At 41.5% G+C, this 10,295-nt stretch overlaps 1 pseudogene; it reads right to left on the bottom strand.

Annotated features, from left to right (window-relative positions):
- Positions 1-1,188: 1,188 nt before the first annotated feature.
- LOC131807649 (rab11 family-interacting protein 2-like) lies at positions 1,189-3,013 on the bottom strand (annotated as a pseudogene).
- Between the last annotated feature and the right edge of the window lie 7,282 nt (positions 3,014-10,295).

The following is a 10,295-nucleotide window of genomic DNA, read 5'->3' as shown; positions in this document are numbered from 1 at the left end:
TACAGGTCTCCACATATAGATGAAGTTTTTTTCTTTTAAAACCAGAAACACAGATTCAGTGTTTCATAGAAAACGTATTTCAGATTTTTAAGGGAAAAAATAAGCAGATGACTAGTAATATTTTCATACCATTGTTTTCCACTTTACATTTCAGGCTTATTTTGTACAAATCTATGAAGACAATTCACGGAAGTAATTGATATTTTGGGGGAGAGACTTAAAAGAGCTGACACAGACTTTTGCAACAAACCAATTCTTAAGGGTCCATGTAGAACAGTGTGTACAGTGCCATGCTAGCAAAGGGCGGTTCCAACAACTCACTCCTCCTTTAGTGACTCTTATTTTGGTTCAAGACCCAAATGCAACCATCTGTTCTATTATTTACGTAACCTGAAACCACTCCGAATTCTTCATTCCTAGAATTTGCCCATTGCTCTGGGTTATCAGGCATCAGATGATCCCCTACTTTTCCCCCCCTCAGAATTCTTTTCAGATCTAACTTCCTAATAATGTCCTTCAAGGCATTCAGAATCTCAACAGGACAGACTACATTAGCTCCCCTTCTACTGAATGAAACGCAAATGTTAAAAGATGAACTTAAGAAATTTGTACTATTGTGATGCTAGTCAATTTTCCTTAAATATGTCATGCCTAAAAAAAGAAAACCAAAAAAACTTGGAATCATTCTTTTTAGAAAAAGAGCAAACATCTGATGCTGGAATAATATATAGGAGAGGCTCTCACTGTGAAACCAAGATTTGCAAAGTCAAGAGTGATCTGAAGAAGCTTCCCTACAACAAACTGTACTAGTAGCAATGCATTGATAGAGCACACACGGATTTCCAAATTAAGAAACTGGTATCCTAATTTTAGAGGCAATCAGCTGTTTTTAAATGTTCTAAAAACACATGTATATGTGAGGTATATGCATGTATTTTATATACAAAGATATATGAACATATATTCATGTATATATATATGCATATAAAATGTGAACTTTTTTTAGTGTTTATAATAAGCAGTATTCCTGCAGCTAAGTCAGTCTACAAACTGACTTCTAAGAAACCAGCCCCAGCATCAATTCTGCTTTGTGAGCTCTAGTCCTGAGGAATAAAAAGTCGCGTACTTCTGAAGTGATCCCTAGGCCTATGGCAGGTTAGGAGGCCGGCGGCGGCACCTCAATGAAAATCCTAAGGAACTGCTTATTCATTGAGAATCTGGCCCATTTTCATTTTAAATGTTTAAATTATTTAGCTCACTTCAAAGGTCACTCTTGATGGTCCCTGCTAATATTTACAGGTAAAGGAATTTTTCGCAACGGAGTAGAGTATATAATGAAGCCTGATAATGTAGTTTCTTGCAGTACCAAGATTTTCTTCTTTTTCTCTTTCTTCTTTCCTTTTTGCCCCAATCACAAATGCAGTACTCCTGGCTGATTAACTGTTGGCGAATTTGCCAGCTTTCCGGGACGGTTCGTAGGGCATTCTGAGAATACTGGGAGTCTCCTCCATGACCCTCACGAGGAGGTTGTCGATGTAGTCCTCGAGTTCCCGGATGTGGGTGTCTTTCCTCCGAAGGAGCTCTTTGTGCTTCACTAGCTCCTGGAGGACCTCCTCCTAGGTCAGACCAGGATACCCTGCTGTGGCATCAAAACGATTGCTGTCCGGGATTTTCCTGAGCTCCTCATCATTACTTGTCGGATTCATATGAAAACTTGAAGACGGCATTATATGTGAAGCCCTGAATTTTGTTGTAAACGGATTAGTTGACTCATAATCAAAATAGTCCTGACGATTTTTACTAAATGCGTTAGGTGATTTCAAGTCACAAGGGCTATCAGATCCCCCATTGCTAAGTTTATCAGATCTTCGGCTATCTTTTTTTCCAGTCACTCTCTCAAATAGGCTTTCTCCCTTTTCTCTCTTTTATTTTCTTTTCTTACTTCAACTGATTTTGAAAATAAATTCATGCCGCTGTCCTATGATTCACTGCTTTCTTCAAATGGATTTTTCTTCCTTGGCAGTGCTGCAAATTTTGGGGGTAATGAAGCAGTCACATTTGTAAATGGGTCATTTTGTCTTCTGAAAGACGATTCACCTTCATCCACACTGCTGTCAGGTTGGTTCATGTTAGAAGTATCAAAGCTTAATGTTCTTCTGTGTGGAGATTTGAGACTTCCACTTTCTGGAACCACTCCAAAGGCATCTATCTGCCGTCGGAGAAGATGCGTCTGACCAATGGTGCCGGACTTGAGTTTCTCAGAAGATATGTGTGTCCCAGTTAAATCAGACATTGAATGTGCTGAAGAGAGTCGCTGAGGACCCAAAAGGAAAGGCTTTTTTGGTTTGGATTTCATCTGTATTTCACCACTTGAAAATTCAGTACTGGCATCGGGTATGTGAGAACTTGGAATGATTGCAGAAGACGTATCAGAAAATGTTCCATCATTTTTTCTACCTTTCATCTTATCTTTTAATTTTGCAAAAGGAGATCTTGTTTTGTCCTTCATTGATAAGTCAAACATACTTGCTGTCATATTGTTCCTCATGAATTGAATATTGACTTTGATCTCACCCCTGTTTTTGGCTCTTTTTCCTTGTTTGGATTCTAATCTAAACCACTTTGTTTTCCTTCTTTGTCCTCAAAGATGTCATAGAGATTGATTGCCACTAAAAACTTATCCAGACCCACCAGGGACCTGTGCATAACTATGAGGAAAAGAATGTATTTTTCTGGATTCCTCTGCATTAGCAATCCAGGTAGCTCAAAAGAGGCTTCCTCCTTCCACACTTCTCAGCTACAGAGGTGGAGTACTTTTCCTTGCCCAGCTGAATTATAGTGTATGTGTCATTGGTGCCACTTTTGCCTTTTGGCTTAAGATCTTTGGCTTGGAGCACTATGACCTGCACGTGGGTAGGAAACCACTTTTGGGCTTGCTCGGACAGCATCATTCTGTCCTTTTTCTCTGCACGGAGTTCTCAAGCGCAGGTAGTGCCCCTCCCGGAGGGAGAGCCTAATTCCTTAATCACTGAATCCTAAGGCACTTAAAGGCGGCGACAGGCAAACTCACAGCTGCCCAACTTCCCCAGGGTTCACTGTCAAGCGCCTCGCTGGGGCAGCCCGGGGGCACGGCTGTTCTGGGGGTGCCCTCTCCGCTGCAGAAGCCCAGGGGCCCAGCATCCCCCGGCCACGCCGCCCAGGCCTCCGCGCGGACCCCCGCGCCTGGCGGCCGCACCTTCATGCGCCGCCGGCCGCGGGGACGGACCCTGGGCGGCGGCGGGCGGCTCCTGGGCCTGCGGGCAGGTGAGGCCCGGCCGCCAGAGCCCCGTGGAGGGCTGCGGGGGAGGGAGGGCGCCCCCCGCCCCGCCGCCTAGAGCTCTCCCGCCCAAACCCGCAGCCCCCTGGCCCCACGCCTGTCTCCTCGCGGCCGGGCCGCCCCGCCTCCTCCGCGCCTCCCGCCCGCCCGCGCCTGTAGGCGGGCCCGGCCCGACTCCTCCTTCCGACCCCGGTAATACGAACAGCCGCCGGCTCGCCCGGCCTGGCTCCCTCTCGCAAACCTCTCCCTCTCCCTCCTCCTCCTCCTCCTCCCCCTCCTCCCCCTCGCCTCGGCTCCTCCTCTCGGGCGGGGGCGGGGGTGGGTCGCCTGGCTGTGGAGCGGGACAGGGGGCAGGGGACACGGCCGCCCCAGCGCCATTGGGCCGCGGGCTGCAGGGCGGCGGGCACGGGGCTCGGCACGGGCTCGGCCTCGCCGGCCGGTTGCTCCTAACACCCGGCGGGCGGCGGCGGCCTACTATCTGTTTTAAATTGCAAACCAAATAAGACAAAATAAGACAAGAATGCTAGAAAATATAAACTATGAAACATAATCATTAATACAACTACCATGCACAGGAGGCCCCACACATCTCTATGTATTATTCAACAGGTTCCCCATAGTTACAGGTGCTTCCCCACACAAGAGCTCACAAATCCTCACCTCAACCCATAGAGTGTCGCAGGCAGGAGAGCATCCTCAGTCTCAGCAGTTCTCTAACACTCTGGACTCTGCAGAACGTGCAGACTCCTTGTACTTCCACCTGACATGGCCTTCATGATCTTCTTTCCTCCTCTCTCTTTTTTCTGATGGTCCTGGTCAGTGTCTTCTATGGGTACCTTCTCTTCTCCTTACATTTCTTCTTTTTTGATTCTGCAGAGACTACCACCTCCATCACTCTCCCATGTACCCCTGGGACTTACGAATCTGTGTCCCCAGAGATAGGCATCTTTCTTATATCCAGAAAAGGCCCCTTTTGTGTCCACTTGTTCTGCAGGCCCCTCTGCAGTGATAGGCCCCCAGCCAGAGCCCTCTCACGCACCTGAATGCTTCGTAAAGCTTCTCCAGCTAGATCACTGTCTCCCGCTTTCTAAACTTGGCTGGCATATGCTGATTCTCTCTAGCTTGAAAATTATCACCTCCAGCAGATAACCCTGAAGTCAGCTCTAAACTGCCTTGGGATTTTCCCATCATTTCATGGATATACCTTCCCATATATGTCATTTAATACAGTATTGTCAAGTGTTCCTTCCACTTTCATCTTAAAGGACCAGGAATAGAATTCAGGGAAAATATATCAAGATATATGGGACAAAAAATTTCACTTGTGTTACTACCTCACCAAAATACACAATTTCCTTCAATTTCTTATGAATGTAGTATTAGAAGTATCTGTGACTTTGAAAAGAAAGCACAGATTTTTCTTATCCCTTTACAGTTATAAAATATTATTCATGTTCACGACTACTCCTATATTATGGTAGTTGTCATAGACCTGTGTCTCGATTGTATTTAATATGTTAAGAGAGAAGCATTTAGATTGCTATGTTCAGCCCATTTGTTTTTGAAATATTTTTCCAGTTTTACTGAGATTATAATTGACATATAGCAAAATGCTTTACTTTCATATATCATGAAATGATTACTGTAGTAAGTTTAGTTAATACCCATTATCTCATGGAGAAAGAAAGAAGGAAAGAAAAAAGAGAGAAGAAAGAAAGAAAGAAAGAAAGAAAGAAAGAAAGAAAGAAAGAAAGAAAGGAAAGAAAGGGAAAAAATATTTTGCCCTTGTGATGAGAACTTTTAGGATTCATTCTTTAAAAAACTTTCATAAATACCATACCACAGTGTGAACTATAATCACCAGGCTATACATCACATTCTTAGTATTTATCTTGTAACTGGAAGTTTGTACCTTGTCACCATCTTCACCTAGTGCTAAAGGGAGTTCTTTGAGTGTAAGTAAAAGGGTGCTAATTAACATCATAAAAACATAAAAAAGTAGGGCAAAACTCTCTGGTAATTGTAAATATGTAGTCAAAGTTAGATTCTGAAATATAGTAAAAGTGGTATGTAATTCACCCCCTGTCTCTAGTAAGCACAAATCAGATGCCTTTTCCTGAGTTTGGTTGTTCTTTGAGATTCCAGGTATTATAACATCATAAGTAATTGTATTTCCCTGTGTGACTCATATCACTTAAAATAATTCCCTCAGGCACCTTTTGTAAGGCAAGTATGATACTGATGATCTCCTCGTCTGTTGTGTGTTCAGGAAGGTCTATCTCCCCATTGTTTTAGAAGGACAGCTTGCCTAGTATAGGGTTCTTGGTTGACAGGTTGTTTCGGATTTTTAAAAATATCTTGAATGTATGTTCCCATTCTCATCTAGCTTGAAATGTTTCTGTTGAGAAAACCAACAAAAGTCTTATGGAAGTTCTCTTATATTTATTGTCCCTCTTTTCTCTTGCTGCTTCCAAAATTCATTCTTTTTTAAGTTTTGAGGATTTTTGTCTGATGTGTCCCAGGGCAGCCCTCTTTGGATTTAGCGTAATTGGAATCTTTTGCACTTCATGGATCTAGATGTCCGTTCTTCTCAGGTTTGGGAAGTTTTCAGCCAATATTGTTTTAAATATGCCTTCTATCCCTTTTTCTTCCTCTTATCCTTTTGAAATTCCCATACTGCAGATATCATTCCTTTCAGTCATGTCCCATAAGGCCCATAGACTTTCTTCAATATTTTTTTTTTCCTCCTCTACTGAAATTTCAAATGCCCTGTCTTCAGGTCATTGATTCTTTCTTCTGCATCATTGAATCTTGATGTTAACACTCTCTATTGAATTCTTCAGTTCACTCCTCATTTTTTCAGCTTTAAGATTTCTGTAGGAGACCTAAATATCATCAGGTCCTAAATAGTTCTCAAACTATCCTGAATGCCTACAAAGTCAATAGAAAACCAGAGAGAAGAATAGAAGCAATTCTAGGAACAGAAAAGCGACCTCTTCCTGGAAGATAGCACATGTGGAGAAGTGAATCTGAGGCGATATATGGGAAGATAGACCATGGTGGAAAGGGCCAGTTCCCAGCAAGCAGTAGAGCAGCAGAGCACAAAACCAGAACTTTTGGAAGCCCATTCCACTAAGGGACATCTCTCCAGAGGCTAAGTGGCGGGTGGAGCCCTTGCTGGGACAGTGTGGTCTCAGAACCTGCAGGGTCACAGAAAGAACGGGGCTGTCTGAGTGTGGCAGAGCCCCCTCAGGTGTCCAATACCTGAGGGTGGTATTGGAGTGGGGAAGCCAGCTGCAAGGACAGAGCCAAAGATTGAGCTCTCAGCTTGGGGTTACCTTAAACCTTAAACCATGATTCAAGGTACAGTTGGGCCTCTACTCTTGAAGCAGGGACCCCGCAGTGGCAGATCCCTCCATTTTCCTCTAGGAGGAGTGGAGCAGGAGCATCCTGCAGGATTCTGCTGGGTTTGGAGACCCCAAATGGGGCCATGTGCCAGAGACAGAAACACTCGGTCACAGGCTGGGTGAACACAGAGTGTGGCTGGAGACCAGGGAGACAGGAGTGACTGACAGCTTTTTCCTGAGGGTGCACTGAGGAGTGGGCCCCCAAGTTCTTGGCTTCTCTGGAGATGGAGACTGAGAAGCAACCATCTTCATTCCTGTCTTCCAAAACTGTATGGAAAGTGTTCAAGGAAAAAAAGCTACTGAAAACAAAACCGAGCAGAATACTTAGCCTGGACCCTGGCAAGGGTGGCACAACTCTGCCTTGGGCAAAGACATTTGAGAATCATTGCAACAGGCCCCTCCCCAGTTCAACAAGAACATCCAGCCAAGACAAATTCACTGATCAATGAGAGTTACAGGAATACAGCAGAGAGAGTTCTTGGCTTTTTTCCCATGATTCTTTAGTCTTAGAAAGTTAAATTTTTAAAATTTTTTTCTTATTTTATCTTTTCTAATTTTTCCTCTTTCCTATTTTAACATTTTAAAATTATTTTATCTTATCAATACATTTTTTTAAAAGATTTTATTTATTTATTTGACAGACAGAGATCACAAGTAGGCAGAGAGGCAGGCAGAGAGAGAGAGGAGAAAGCAGGCTCTCACTAAGCAGAGAGCCCGATGCGGGGCTTGATCCCAGGACCCTGAGATCATGACCTGCGCTGAAGGCAGAGGCTTAACCCTCTGAGCCACCCGGGCACCCTATCAATACATTTTTAAAAACCTTTTTAAATTTTCATTGTTATGGTCATATTCTATCCCTTCATTGTATTTAAACTTATTTTTTGAATACATATAGGTTTTTCTTTATTTAAAATTTTGGAATACAGTTTCTTCTAACACATCAAAGTATATCCTAAATCTAGTGCATGCTTTTGTTCTAGTCTCCAGCCTGATCACATTCTTTCTTCCTTTTTTTTTCTTTTTCAACCAACTTCTTATCTTATCAATTTCTTTTTTAGAATCTTTTTTTAATCTTCATCTTTACAGTCATATTCCATCTCTTCATTGTGTTTACCCTTATTTTTGTATATATAAAGTTTTCCTTTCTTTAAAATTTTGGAACGCAATTTCTTCTAACAGACCAAAATACACCCAAAATCAAGTGTGTGGCTCTGTTCTATTCATACACACACACACACACATACACACACACACACACACACACACACACATATTTTCTCCTTTTTTCTGACCATCCCCTACCCCCAGGTTCTGGTCTCTTCTGATTTGGTTAGTGTATGTTTTTCTGGGGTCGTTGCTATCCTTTTAGTGTTTTGTTCTCTCATTCATCTAGCCGTACCTGAATGAAATGACAAGACAGAAAAACTCATCTCAAAACAAAGAAAAAGAAGCAATACCAACAGCTAGGGACCTAATCAAAATGGACATTAGTAGGTTGTCAGAACTAGAGTTCAGAATGACGATTATTGATGTGTTAGCTGGACTTGAAAAAAGCATGGTAGATACTAGAGAATCTCTTCCTGGAGAAATAAAAGAACTAAAATCTAACCAAGTTGAAATCAAAGAAGCTATTAATGAGGTGAAAAAAATGGAGCCTCTTACTGCTAGGATAAATGAGACAGAAGAGAGAATTAGTGATATATAAGACTAAATGATGGAGAATGAAGAAGCTGAGCAAAAGGGAGACAAACAACTACTGGACCACAAGGAGAGAATTTGAGAGATAAGTGATACATTAAGATGAAACAATACTACAATAATTGGGATCCCAGCAGAAGAAGAAAGAGAGAGAGGGACAGAAAGTATATTGCAGCAAATTTTGCCAGAGAATTTTCCTAACTTGGTGAAGGGAACAAGCATCAAAATCCAGGAAGCACAGAGAACCCGAGTCAAAATCAATAAAAATAGGTCAACACCCCACCATCTAATAGTAAAACTTACAATTCTCAGTGACAAAGAGAAAATCCTGAAAATAGCTCAAGACAAGAGGTCTATAACATAGAATGGCAGAAATATTAAACTGACAGCAGACCTATCCAGAGACCTGGCAGGCCAGAAAGGAATGGCATGTTATATTCGGAACACTAAACAAGAAAAATATGCAGCCAAGAATACTATATCCACCTAGGCTGTCATTGAAAATAGAGATAAAAAGCTTCCAGGACAAAGAGAAACTTAAAAAGTTTGCAAACAGCAAACCAGCTCTACAGGATATACTGAAAGTGGTCGTCTAAGCAAATAGAGACCCTAAAAGTAGTAGATCAGAAAGGAACAGAGACAATATACAGTAACAGTCACCTTACAGGCAATACAATGGCACAAAATTCATATCTTTCAATAGTTACTCTGAACATAAATGGACTAAATGCTCCAATCAAAAGAGACAGGGTATCAGAATGGTTAAAAAAAAATAGGACCTATCAATATGCTGTCTACAAAAAACTCATTTTAGACCCAAAGACACCCCCAGATTTAAAGTAAGGGAGTGGGAAACAGTTTACCATGCTAATGGACACAAAAGAAAGCTGGGGTGGCAATCCTTATATCAGAAAATTAGATTTTAACCCAAAGACTATAATAAGATATGAGGAAGGATACCATATGATACTTAAAAGGTCTGTCCACCAAGAAGATCTAACTACCTATGCTCCTGACATGGGAGCAGCCAATAATGTAAACTAATTAATAACAAAATCAAAGAAACACATCAACCATAATATAATAATAGTAGGGGACTTTAACTCCCTCCTCACTCAAATGGACAATTCATCCAAGCAAAAGTTTAACAAGGAAATAAAGACCTTAAATGACACATTTATGTCCACATAAATGGACATCACAAATATATTCAGAACATTCCATCCCAAAGCAACAGAATACACATTCTTCTCTAGTGTACACAGAACATGCTCCAGAATAGATCACATTCTGGATCACAAACCGGGTCTCAATTGGCACCAAAAGAATGGGATCATTCCCTGCATATTTTCAGACCACAATGTTTTGAAACTAGAACCCAACCATAAGAGGAAAGTTGGAAAGAACTCAAATACATGGAGGCTAAAGAGCATCTTACTAAAAAATGAATTGGTCAACATCAAATTAAAGAAGAATTGAAAAATTCATGGAAACAAATGAAAATTAAAACACAACTGCTCAAAATCTTTGGGACACAGCAAAGGTGATCCTGAGAGAAAAGTATATAGCAATACAAGCCTTTCTCAGGAAACAAAAAAAGTCTCAACTACACAGCCTAACCCTCCACCTAAAAGAGCTAGATAAAGAACAGCAAATAAAACCTAAACCTGCCAGGAGAAGAGAAATAATAAATATCAGAGCAGAGATCGATGAAATAGAAACCAAAAGAATAGTAGAACAGATCAATAAAACTAGGAGTTGGTTCTTTGAAAGAAATAATAACATTGATAATCCCCTGGAAAGACTTACCAAAAAGAAAAGAGAAAGAACCCAAATTAATAAAATCACGAATGAAAGAGGAGAGATCACAACCA

This window comes from Mustela lutreola, chromosome 9, assembly GCF_030435805.1.
Source record: "Mustela lutreola isolate mMusLut2 chromosome 9, mMusLut2.pri, whole genome shotgun sequence".
NCBI classification, from domain to species: Eukaryota; Metazoa; Chordata; class Mammalia; order Carnivora; family Mustelidae; genus Mustela; species Mustela lutreola.
This window is presented reverse-complemented; position numbering and strand designations above follow the sequence as displayed.